Source organism: Schistocerca gregaria, unplaced genomic scaffold (assembly GCF_023897955.1).
Source record: "Schistocerca gregaria isolate iqSchGreg1 unplaced genomic scaffold, iqSchGreg1.2 ptg000526l, whole genome shotgun sequence".
In the NCBI taxonomy this organism is placed as follows: domain Eukaryota; kingdom Metazoa; phylum Arthropoda; class Insecta; order Orthoptera; family Acrididae; genus Schistocerca; species Schistocerca gregaria.
Window position 1 is genome coordinate 3454354 of NW_026061925.1, and position 9734 is coordinate 3464087.

Sequence of the window (9734 nt, forward strand, 5' to 3'; positions counted from 1 at the left end):
ACTGGCTATTACATCAACTTACAAGCTTCATCTGTGTTATACTATGGATCTTTTAGTGTCTCCGCATACCGCAGCACGCGACGTAGCTTTGCAGACGATAAGTACAACCGTTTCAGAGAGAAGAGCGGCCAATGTGACGATCTGGCTTTAAGTCGATTCGATAACAAATGACAAAAACGGACGAATTTCTAGGTTTTTACTACAAATGAACACTTTTCACATTCTCCCGTGCAACTCGGCTGCTAGTCCTCCTTTCATGCAGAATCTTAAGGTCCTAGCTCATGTCCAAGGCACCAAAGCCAGCAAAAAAGTCAATAATCGATAAAAAAAACTTGAATTGGACTACTTCTTACTGGCTATTACTTCAACTTAGAACCTTCATCTGTGTTCTACTATGGTGCTTTTAGTGTCTCCGCATACCGCAGCACGCGACATAGCTTTGCAGACGATAAGTACAACCGTTTCAGAGAGAAGAGAGGCCAATGTGACGATCGGGCTTTAAGTCGATTCGGTAACAAATGACGAAAACGGTCGGATTTCTAGGTTTTTACTACATATGAACACTTTTCACATTCTCCCGTGCAAATCAGCTGCTAGTCCTCCTTTCATGAAGAATCTTAAGGTCCTAGCTCATGTCCAAGGCACCAAAGATACCTATAAAGTCAATAATCGATACCTAAAACTTGAATTGTACTACTTCTTACTATCTATTACATCAACTTAGAAGCTTCATCTGTGTTCTACTATGATGCTTTTAGTGTCTCCGCATACCGCAGCACGCGACATATCTTTGCATACGATAAGTACAACCGTTTTAGACATAAATGCGGCCAATGTGACGATCTGGCTTTAAGTCGATTCGATAACAAATGACGAAAACGGACGGATTTCTATGTTTTTACTACATATGAACACTTCTCACATTCTCCCGTGCAACGCGGCTGCTAGTCCTCCTTTCATGCAGGATCTTAAGGTCCTAGCTCATGTCCAAGGAACCAAAGCCAGCTAAAAAGTCAATAATCGATACCTAAAACTAGAATTGTACTATATCTTACTGGCTATTAAATCAACTTAGAAGCTTCATCTGTGTTTTACTATGGTGGTTTTAGTGTCTCCGCATACCGCAGCACACGTCATAGCTTTGCAGACGATAAGTACAACCGTTTCAGAGAGAAGAGCGGCCAATGTGAAGATCTGGCTTTAAGTCGATTCGATAACAAATGACAAAAACGGACGAATTTCTAGGTTTTTACTACAAATGAACACTTTTCACATTCTCCCGTGCAACTCGGCTGCTAGTCCTCCTTTCATGCAGAATCTTAAGGTCCTAGCTCATGTCCAAGGCACCAAAGCCAGCTAGAAAGTCAATAATCGATACCTAAAACTTGAATTGTACTGTATCTTACTGGCTATTACATCAACTTAGAAGCTTCATCTGTTTTCTACTATGGTGCTTTTAGTGTCTCCGCATACCGGAGCACGAGACATAGCTTTGCAGACGATAATTAGGACCGTGTCAGAGAGAAGAGCGGCCAATGTGAAGATCTGGCTTTAAGTCGAGTCGATAACAAATGACGAAAACGGACGGATTTCTCAGGTTTTTACTACATATGAACACTTTTCACATTCTCCCGTGCAACTCGGCTGCTAGTCCTCCTTTCATGCAGAATCTTAAGGTCCTAGCTCATGTCCAAGGCACCAAAGCCAGCAAAAAAGTCAATAATCGATAAATAAAACTTGAATTGGACTACTTCTTACTGGCTATTACTTCAACTTAGAACCTTCATCTGTGTTCTACTATGGTGCTTTTAGTGTCTCCGCATACCGCAGCACGCGACATAGCTTTGCAGACGATAAGTACAACCGTTTCAGAGAGAAGAGAGGCCAATGTGACGATCGGGCTTTAAGTCGATTCGGTAACAAATGACGAAAACGGACGGATTTCTAGGTTTTTACTACATATGAACACTTCTCACATTCTCCCGTGCAACGCGGCTGCTAGTCCTCCTTTCATGCAGGATCTTAAGGTCCTAGCTCATGTCCAAGGCACCAAAGCCAGCTAAAAAGTCAATAATCGATAAATAAAACTTGAATTGGACTACTTCTTACTGGCTATTACATCAACTTAGAACCTTCATCTGTCTTCTACTATGGTGCTTTTAGTGTCTCCGCATACCGCAGAACGCGACATAGCTTTGCAGACGATAAGTACAACCGTTTCAGAGAGAAGAGCGGCCAATGTGACGATCGGACTTTAAGTCGATTCGGTAACAAATGACGAAAACGGACGGATTTCTAGGTTTTTACTACATATGAACACTTCTCACATTCTCCCGTGCAACGCGGCTGCTAGTCCTCCTTTCATGCAGGATCTTAAGGTCCTAACTCATTTCCAAGGAACCAAAGCCAGCTAAAAAGTCAATAATCGATACCTAAAACTAGAATTGTACTATATCTTACTGGCTATTACATCAACTTAGAAGCTTCATCTGTGTTTTACTATGGTGGTTTTAGTGTCTCCGCATACTGCAGCACACGTCATAGCTTTGCAGACGATAAGTACAACCGTTTCAGAGAGAAGAGCGGCCAATGTGAAGATCTGGCTTTAAGTCGAGTCGATAACAAATGACGAAAACGGACGGATTTCTCAGGTTTTTACTACATATGAACACCTTTCACATTCTCCCGTGCAACTCGGCTGCTAGTCCTCCTTTCATGCAGAATCTTAAGGTCCTAGCTCATGTCCAAGGCACCAAAGCCAGCTAGAAAGTCAATAATCGATACCTAAAACTTGAATTGTACTGTATCTTACTGGCTATTACATCAACTTAGAAGCTTCATCTGTTTTCTACTATGGTGCTTTTAGTGTCTCCGCATACCGGAGCACGAGACATAGCTTTGCAGACGATAATTAGGACCGTGTCAGAGAGAAGAGCGGCCAATGTGAAGATCTGGCTTTAAGTCGAGTCGATAACAAATGACGAAAACGGACGGATTTCTCAGGTTTTTACTACATATGAACACTTTTCACATTCTCCCGTGCAACTCGGCTGCTAGTCCTCCTTTCATGCAGAATCTTAAGGTCCTAGCTCATGTCCAAGGCACCAAAGCCAGCAAAAAAGTCAATAATCGATAAATAAAACATGAATTGGACTACTTCTTACTGGCTATTACTTCAACTTAGAACCTTCATCTGTGTTCTACTATGGTGCTTTTAGTGTCTCCGCATACCGCAGCACGCGACATAGCTTTGCAGACGATAAGTACAACCGTTTCAGAGAGAAGAGAGGCCAATGTGACGATCGGGCTTTAAGTCGATTCGGTAACAAATGACGAAAACGGACGGATTTCTAGGTTTTTACTACATATGAACACTTCTCACATTCTCCCGTGCAACGCGGCTGCTAGTCCTCCTTTCATGCAGGATCTTAAGGTCCTAGCTCATGTCCAAGGCACCAAAGCCAGCTAAAAAGTCAATAATCGATAAATAAAACTTGAATTGGACTACTTCTTACTGGCTATTACATCAACTTAGAACCTTCATCTGTCTTCTACTATGGTGCTTTTAGTGTCTCCGCATACCGCAGAACGCGACATAGCTTTGCAGACGATAAGTACAACCGTTTCAGAGAGAAGAGCGGCCAATGTGACGATCGGACTTTAAGTCGATTCGGTAACAAATGACGAAAACGGACGGATTTCTAGGTTTTTACTACATATGAACACTTCTCACATTCTCCCGTGCAACGCGGCTGCTAGTCCTCCTTTCATGCAGGATCTTAAGGTCCTAACTCATTTCCAAGGAACCAAAGCCAGCTAAAAAGTCAATAATCGATACCTAAAACTAGAATTGTACTATATCTTACTGGCTATTACATCAACTTAGAAGCTTCATCTGTGTTTTACTATGGTGGTTTTAGTGTCTCCGCATACTGCAGCACACGTCATAGCTTTGCAGACGATAAGTACAACCGTTTCAGAGAGAAGAGCGGCCAATGTGAAGATCTGGCTTTAAGTCGAGTCGATAACAAATGACGAAAACGGACGGATTTCTCAGGTTTTTACTACATATGAACACCTTTCACATTCTCCCGTGCAAATCAGCTGCTAGTCCTCCTTTCATGCAGAATCTTAAGGTCCTAGCTCATGTCCAAGGCACCAAAGATAGCTATAAAGTCAATAATCGATACCTAAAACTTGAATTGTACTACTTCTTACTGTCTATTACATCAACTTAGAAGCTTCATCTGTATTCTACTATGATGCTTTTAGTGTCTCCGCATACCGCAGCACGCGACATAGCTTTGCAGACGATAAGTACAACCGTTTTAGACATAAATGCGGCCAATATGGCGATCTTGCTTTAAGTGCATTCGATAACAAATGACGAAAACCGACGGATTTTTAGGTTTTTACTACATATGAACACTTTTCACATTCTCCCGTACAACTCGGCTGATAGTCCTCCTTTCATGCAGAATCTTAAGGTCCTAGCTCATGTCCAAGGCACCAAAGCCAGCTAAAAAGTCAATAATCGATACCTAAAACTTGAATTGTGCTACTTCTTACTGGCTATTACATCAACTTACAAGCTTCATCTGTGTTATACTATGGTGCTTTTAGAGTCTCCGCATACCGGAGCACGAGACATAGCTTTGCAGACGATAATTAGGACCGTTATAGAGGGAAGAGCGGCCAATGTGGAGATCTGGCTTTAAGTCGAGTCGATAACAAATGACGAAAACGGACGGATTTCTCAGGTTTTTACTACATATGAACACTTTTCACATTCTCCCGTACAACTCGGCAGCTAGTCCTCCTTTCATGCAGAATCTTAAGTTCCTAGCTCATGTCCAAGGAACCAAAGCCAGCTTAAAAGTCAATAATCAATACCTAAAACTTGAATTGGTCTACTTCTTACTGGCTATTACATCAACTTAGAAGCTTCATCTGTGTTCTACTATGGTGCTTTTAGTGTCTCCGCATGCCGCAGCACGCGACATAGCTTTGCAGACGATAAGTACAACCGTTTCAGAGAGAAGAGCGGCCAGTGTGACATTCTGGCTTTAAGTCGATTCGATAACAAATGACGAAAACAGACGGATTTCTCAGGTTTTTACTACATATGAACACTTCTCACTTTCTCCCGTGCAACGCGGCTGCTAGTCCTCCTTTCATGCAGAATCTTAAGGTCCTAGCTCATGTCCAAGGCACCGAAGATAGCTAATAAGTCAATAATCGATACCTAAAACTAGAATTGTACTATATCTTACTGGGTATTACATCAACTTAGAAGCTTCATCTGTGTTCTACTATGGTGCCTTTAGTGTCTCCGCATACCGCAGCACACGTCATATCTTTGCAGACGATAAGTACAACCATTTCAAAGAGAAGAGCGGCCAATGTGACGATCTGGCCTTATGTCGATTCGATAAAAAAATGACGATAACGAACGGATTTCTCAGGTTTTTACTACATATGAACACTTTTCATATTCTCCCGTGCAACTCGGCTGCTAGTCCTCCTTTCGTGCAGAATCTTAAGGTCCTAGCTCATGTCCAAGGCACCAAAGCCCGCTAAAAAGTCATTAATCGATAGCTAAAACTTGAATTGGACTACTTCTTACTGGCTATTACATCAACTTAGAACCTTCATCTGTGTTCTACTGTGGTGCTTTTTTGTGTCCCCGCATACCGCAGCACGCGACATAGATTAGTAGACGATAAGTACAATCGTTTCAGAGAGTAGAGCGGCCAATGTGACGATCTGGCTTTAAGTCGATTCGATAACAGATGACGAAAACGGACGGATTTCTCAGGTTTTTACTACATATAAACACTTATCACATTCTCCCGTGCAACTCGGCTACTAGTCCTCCTTTCATGCAGAATCTTAAGGTCCTAGCTCATGTCCAAGGCACCAAAGCCAGCTAAAAAGTCAATAATCGATACCTAAAACTTGATTGTGCTACTTCTTACTGGCTATTACATCAACTTAGAAGCTTCAACTGTGTTATACTATGGATCTTTTAGTGTCTCCGCATACCGCAGCACGCGACGTAGCTTTGCAGACGATAAGTACAACCGTTTCAGAGAGAAGAGCGGCCAATGTGACGATCTGGCTTTAAGTCGATTCGATAACAAATGACGAAAACGGACGGATTTCTAGGTTTTTACTACACATGAACACTTTTCACATTCTCCCGTGCAACACGGCTGCTAGTCCTACTTTCATGCAGATTCTTAAGGTCCTAGCTCATGTCCAAGTCACCAAAGCCAGCTAAAAAGTCCGTAATCGATACCTAAAACTTTAATTGTACTACTTCTTACTGGCTATTACATTAAATTACATGCTTCATCTGTCTTTTACTATGGTGCTTTTAGTGTCTCCGCATACCGCAGCACGCGACATAGCTTTGCAGACGATAAGTCCAACCGTTTTAGACATAAATGCGGCCAATATGACGATCTGGCTTTAAGTGGATTCTATAACAAATGACGAAAACGGACGGATTTCTAGGTTTTTACTACATATGAACACATTCCACATTCTTCCGTGCAACTCGGCAGCTAGTCCTCCTTTCATGCAGAATCTTAAGGTCCTAGCTCATGTCCAATGCACCAAAGCCAGCTAAAAAGTCAATAATCGATACCTAAAAGTTGAATTGTACTATATCTTACTGGCTATTACATCAACTTAGAAGCTTCATCTGTTTTCTACTATGGTGCTTTTAGTGTCTCCGCATACCGGAGCACGAGACATAGCATTGCAGACGATAATTAGGACCGTTTCAGAGAGAAGAGCGGCCAATGTGGAGATCTGGCTTTAAGTCGAGTCGATAACAAATGACGAAAACGGACGGATTTATCAGGTTTTTACTACATATGAACACTTTTCACATTCTCCCATGCAACTCGGCAGCTAGTCCTCCTTTCATGCAGAATCTTAAGTTCCTAGCTCATGTCCAAAGGACCAAAGCCAGCTAAAAAGTCAATAATCTATACCTAAAACTTGAATTGGTCTACTTCTTACTGGCTATTACATCAACTTAGAACCTTCATCTGTGTTCTACTATGGTGCTTTTAGTGTCTCCGCATACCGCAGCACGCGACATAGCTTTGCAGACGATAAGTACAATCGTTTCAGAGAGAAGAACGACCAATGTGACGATCTGGCTTTAAGTCGATTCGATAACAAATGACGAAAACGGTCGGATTTCTAGGTTTTTACTACATATGAACACTTTTCGCATTCTCCCGTGCAACTCGGCTGCTAGTCCTCCTTTCATGCAGAATCTTAAGGTCCTAGCTCATGGCCAAGGCACCAAAGCCAGCTAAAAAGTCAATAATCGATAAATAAAACTTGAATTGGACTACTTCTTACTGGCTATTACATCAACTTAGAACCTTCATCTGTCTTCTACTATGGTGCTTTTAGTGTCTCCGCATACCGCAGAACGCGACATAGCTTTGCAGACGATAAGTACAACCGTTTCAGAGAGAAGAGCGGCCAATGTGACGATCGGACTTTAAGTCGATTCGGTAACAAATGACGAAAACGGACGGATTTCTAGGTTTTTACTACATATGAACACTTCTCACATTCTCCCGTGCAACGCGGCTGCTAGTCCTCCTTTCATGCAGGATCTTAAGGTCCTAACTCATTTCCAAGGAACCAAAGCCAGCTAAAAAGTCAATAATCGATACCTAAAACTAGAATTGTACTATATCTTACTGGCTATTACATCAACTTAGAAGCTTCATCTGTGTTTTACTATGGTGGTTTTAGTGTCTCCGCATACTGCAGCACACGTCATAGCTTTGCAGACGATAAGTACAACCGTTTCAGAGAGAAGAGCGGCCAATGTGAAGATCTGGCTTTAAGTCGAGTCGATAACAAATGACGAAAACGGACGGATTTCTCAGGTTTTTACTACATATGAACACCTTTCACATTCTCCCGTGCAAATCAGCTGCTAGTCCTCCTTTCATGCAGAATCTTAAGGTCCTAGCTCATGTCCAAGGCACCAAAGATAGCTATAAAGTCAATAATCGATACCTAAAACTTGAATTGTACTACTTCTTACTGTCTATTACATCAACTTAGAAGCTTCATCTGTATTCTACTATGATGCTTTTAGTGTCTCTGCATACCGCAGCACGCGACATAGCTTTGCAGACGATAAGTACAACCGTTTTAGACATAAATGCGGCCAATATGACGATCTTGCTTTAAGTGCATTCGATAACAAATGACGAAAACCGACGGATTTTTAGGTTTTTACTACATATGAACACTTTTCACATTCTCCCGTACAACTCGGCTGATAGTCCTCCTTTCATGCAGAATCTTAAGGTCCTAGCTCATGTCCAAGGCACCAAAGCGAGCTAAAAAGTCAATAATCGATACCTAAAACTTGAATTGTGCTACTTCTTACTGGCTATTACATCAACTTACAAGCTTCATCTGTGTTATACTATGGTGCTTTTAGAGTCTCCGCATACCGGAGCACGAGACATAGCTTTGCAGACGATAATTAGGACCGTTTCAGAGAGAAGAGCGGCCAATGTGGAGATCTGGCTTTAAGTCGAGTCGATAACAAATGACGAAAACGGACGGATTTCTCAGGTTTTTACTACATATGAACACTTTTCACATTCTCCCGTACAACTCGGCAGCTAGTCCTCCTTTCATGCAGAATCTTAAGTTCCTAGCTCATGTCCAAGGAACCAAAGCCAGCTTAAAAGTCAATAATCAATACCTAAAACTTGAATTGGTCTACTTCTTACTGGCTATTACATCAACTTAGAAGCTTCATCTGTGTTCTACTATGGTGCTTTTAGTGTCTCCGCATGCCGCAGCACGCGACATAGCTTTGCAGACGATAAGTACAACCGTTTCAGAGAGAAGAGCGGCCAGTGTGACATTCTGGCTTTAAGTCGATTCGATAACAAATGACGAAAACAGACGGATTTCTCAGGTTTTTACTACATATGAACACTTCTCACTTTCTCCCGTGCAATGCGGCTGCTAGTCCTCCTTTCATGCAGAATCTTAAGGTCCTAGCTCATGTCCAAGGCACCGAAGATAGCTAATAAGTCAATAATCGATACCTAAAACTAGAATTGTACTATATCTTACTGGGTATTACATCAACTTAGAAGCTTCATCTGTGTTCTACTATGGTGCTTTTAGTGTCTCCGCATACCGCAGCACACGTCATATCTTTGCAGACGATAAGTACAACCATTTCAAAGAGAAGAACGGCCAATGTGACGATCTGGCCTTATGTCGATTAGATAAAAAAATGACGATAACGAACGGATTTCTCAGGTTTTTACTACATATGAACACTTTTCATATTCTCCCGTGCAACTCGGCTGCTAGTCCTCCTTTCGTGCAGAATCTTAAGGTCCTAGCTCATGTCCAAGGCACCAAAGCCCGCTAAAAAGTCAATAATCGATAGCTAAAACTTGAATTGGACTACTTCTTACTGGCTATTACATCAACTTAGAACCTTCATCTGTGTTCTACTGTGGTGCTTTTTTGTGTCCCCGCATACCGCAGCACGCGACATAGATTAGTAGACGATAAGTACAATCGTTTCAGAGAGTAGAGCGGCCAATGTGACGATCTGGCTTTAAGTCGATTCGATAACAGATGACGAAAACGGACGGATTTCTCAGGTTTTTACTACATATAAACACTTATCACATTCTCCCGTGCAACTCGGC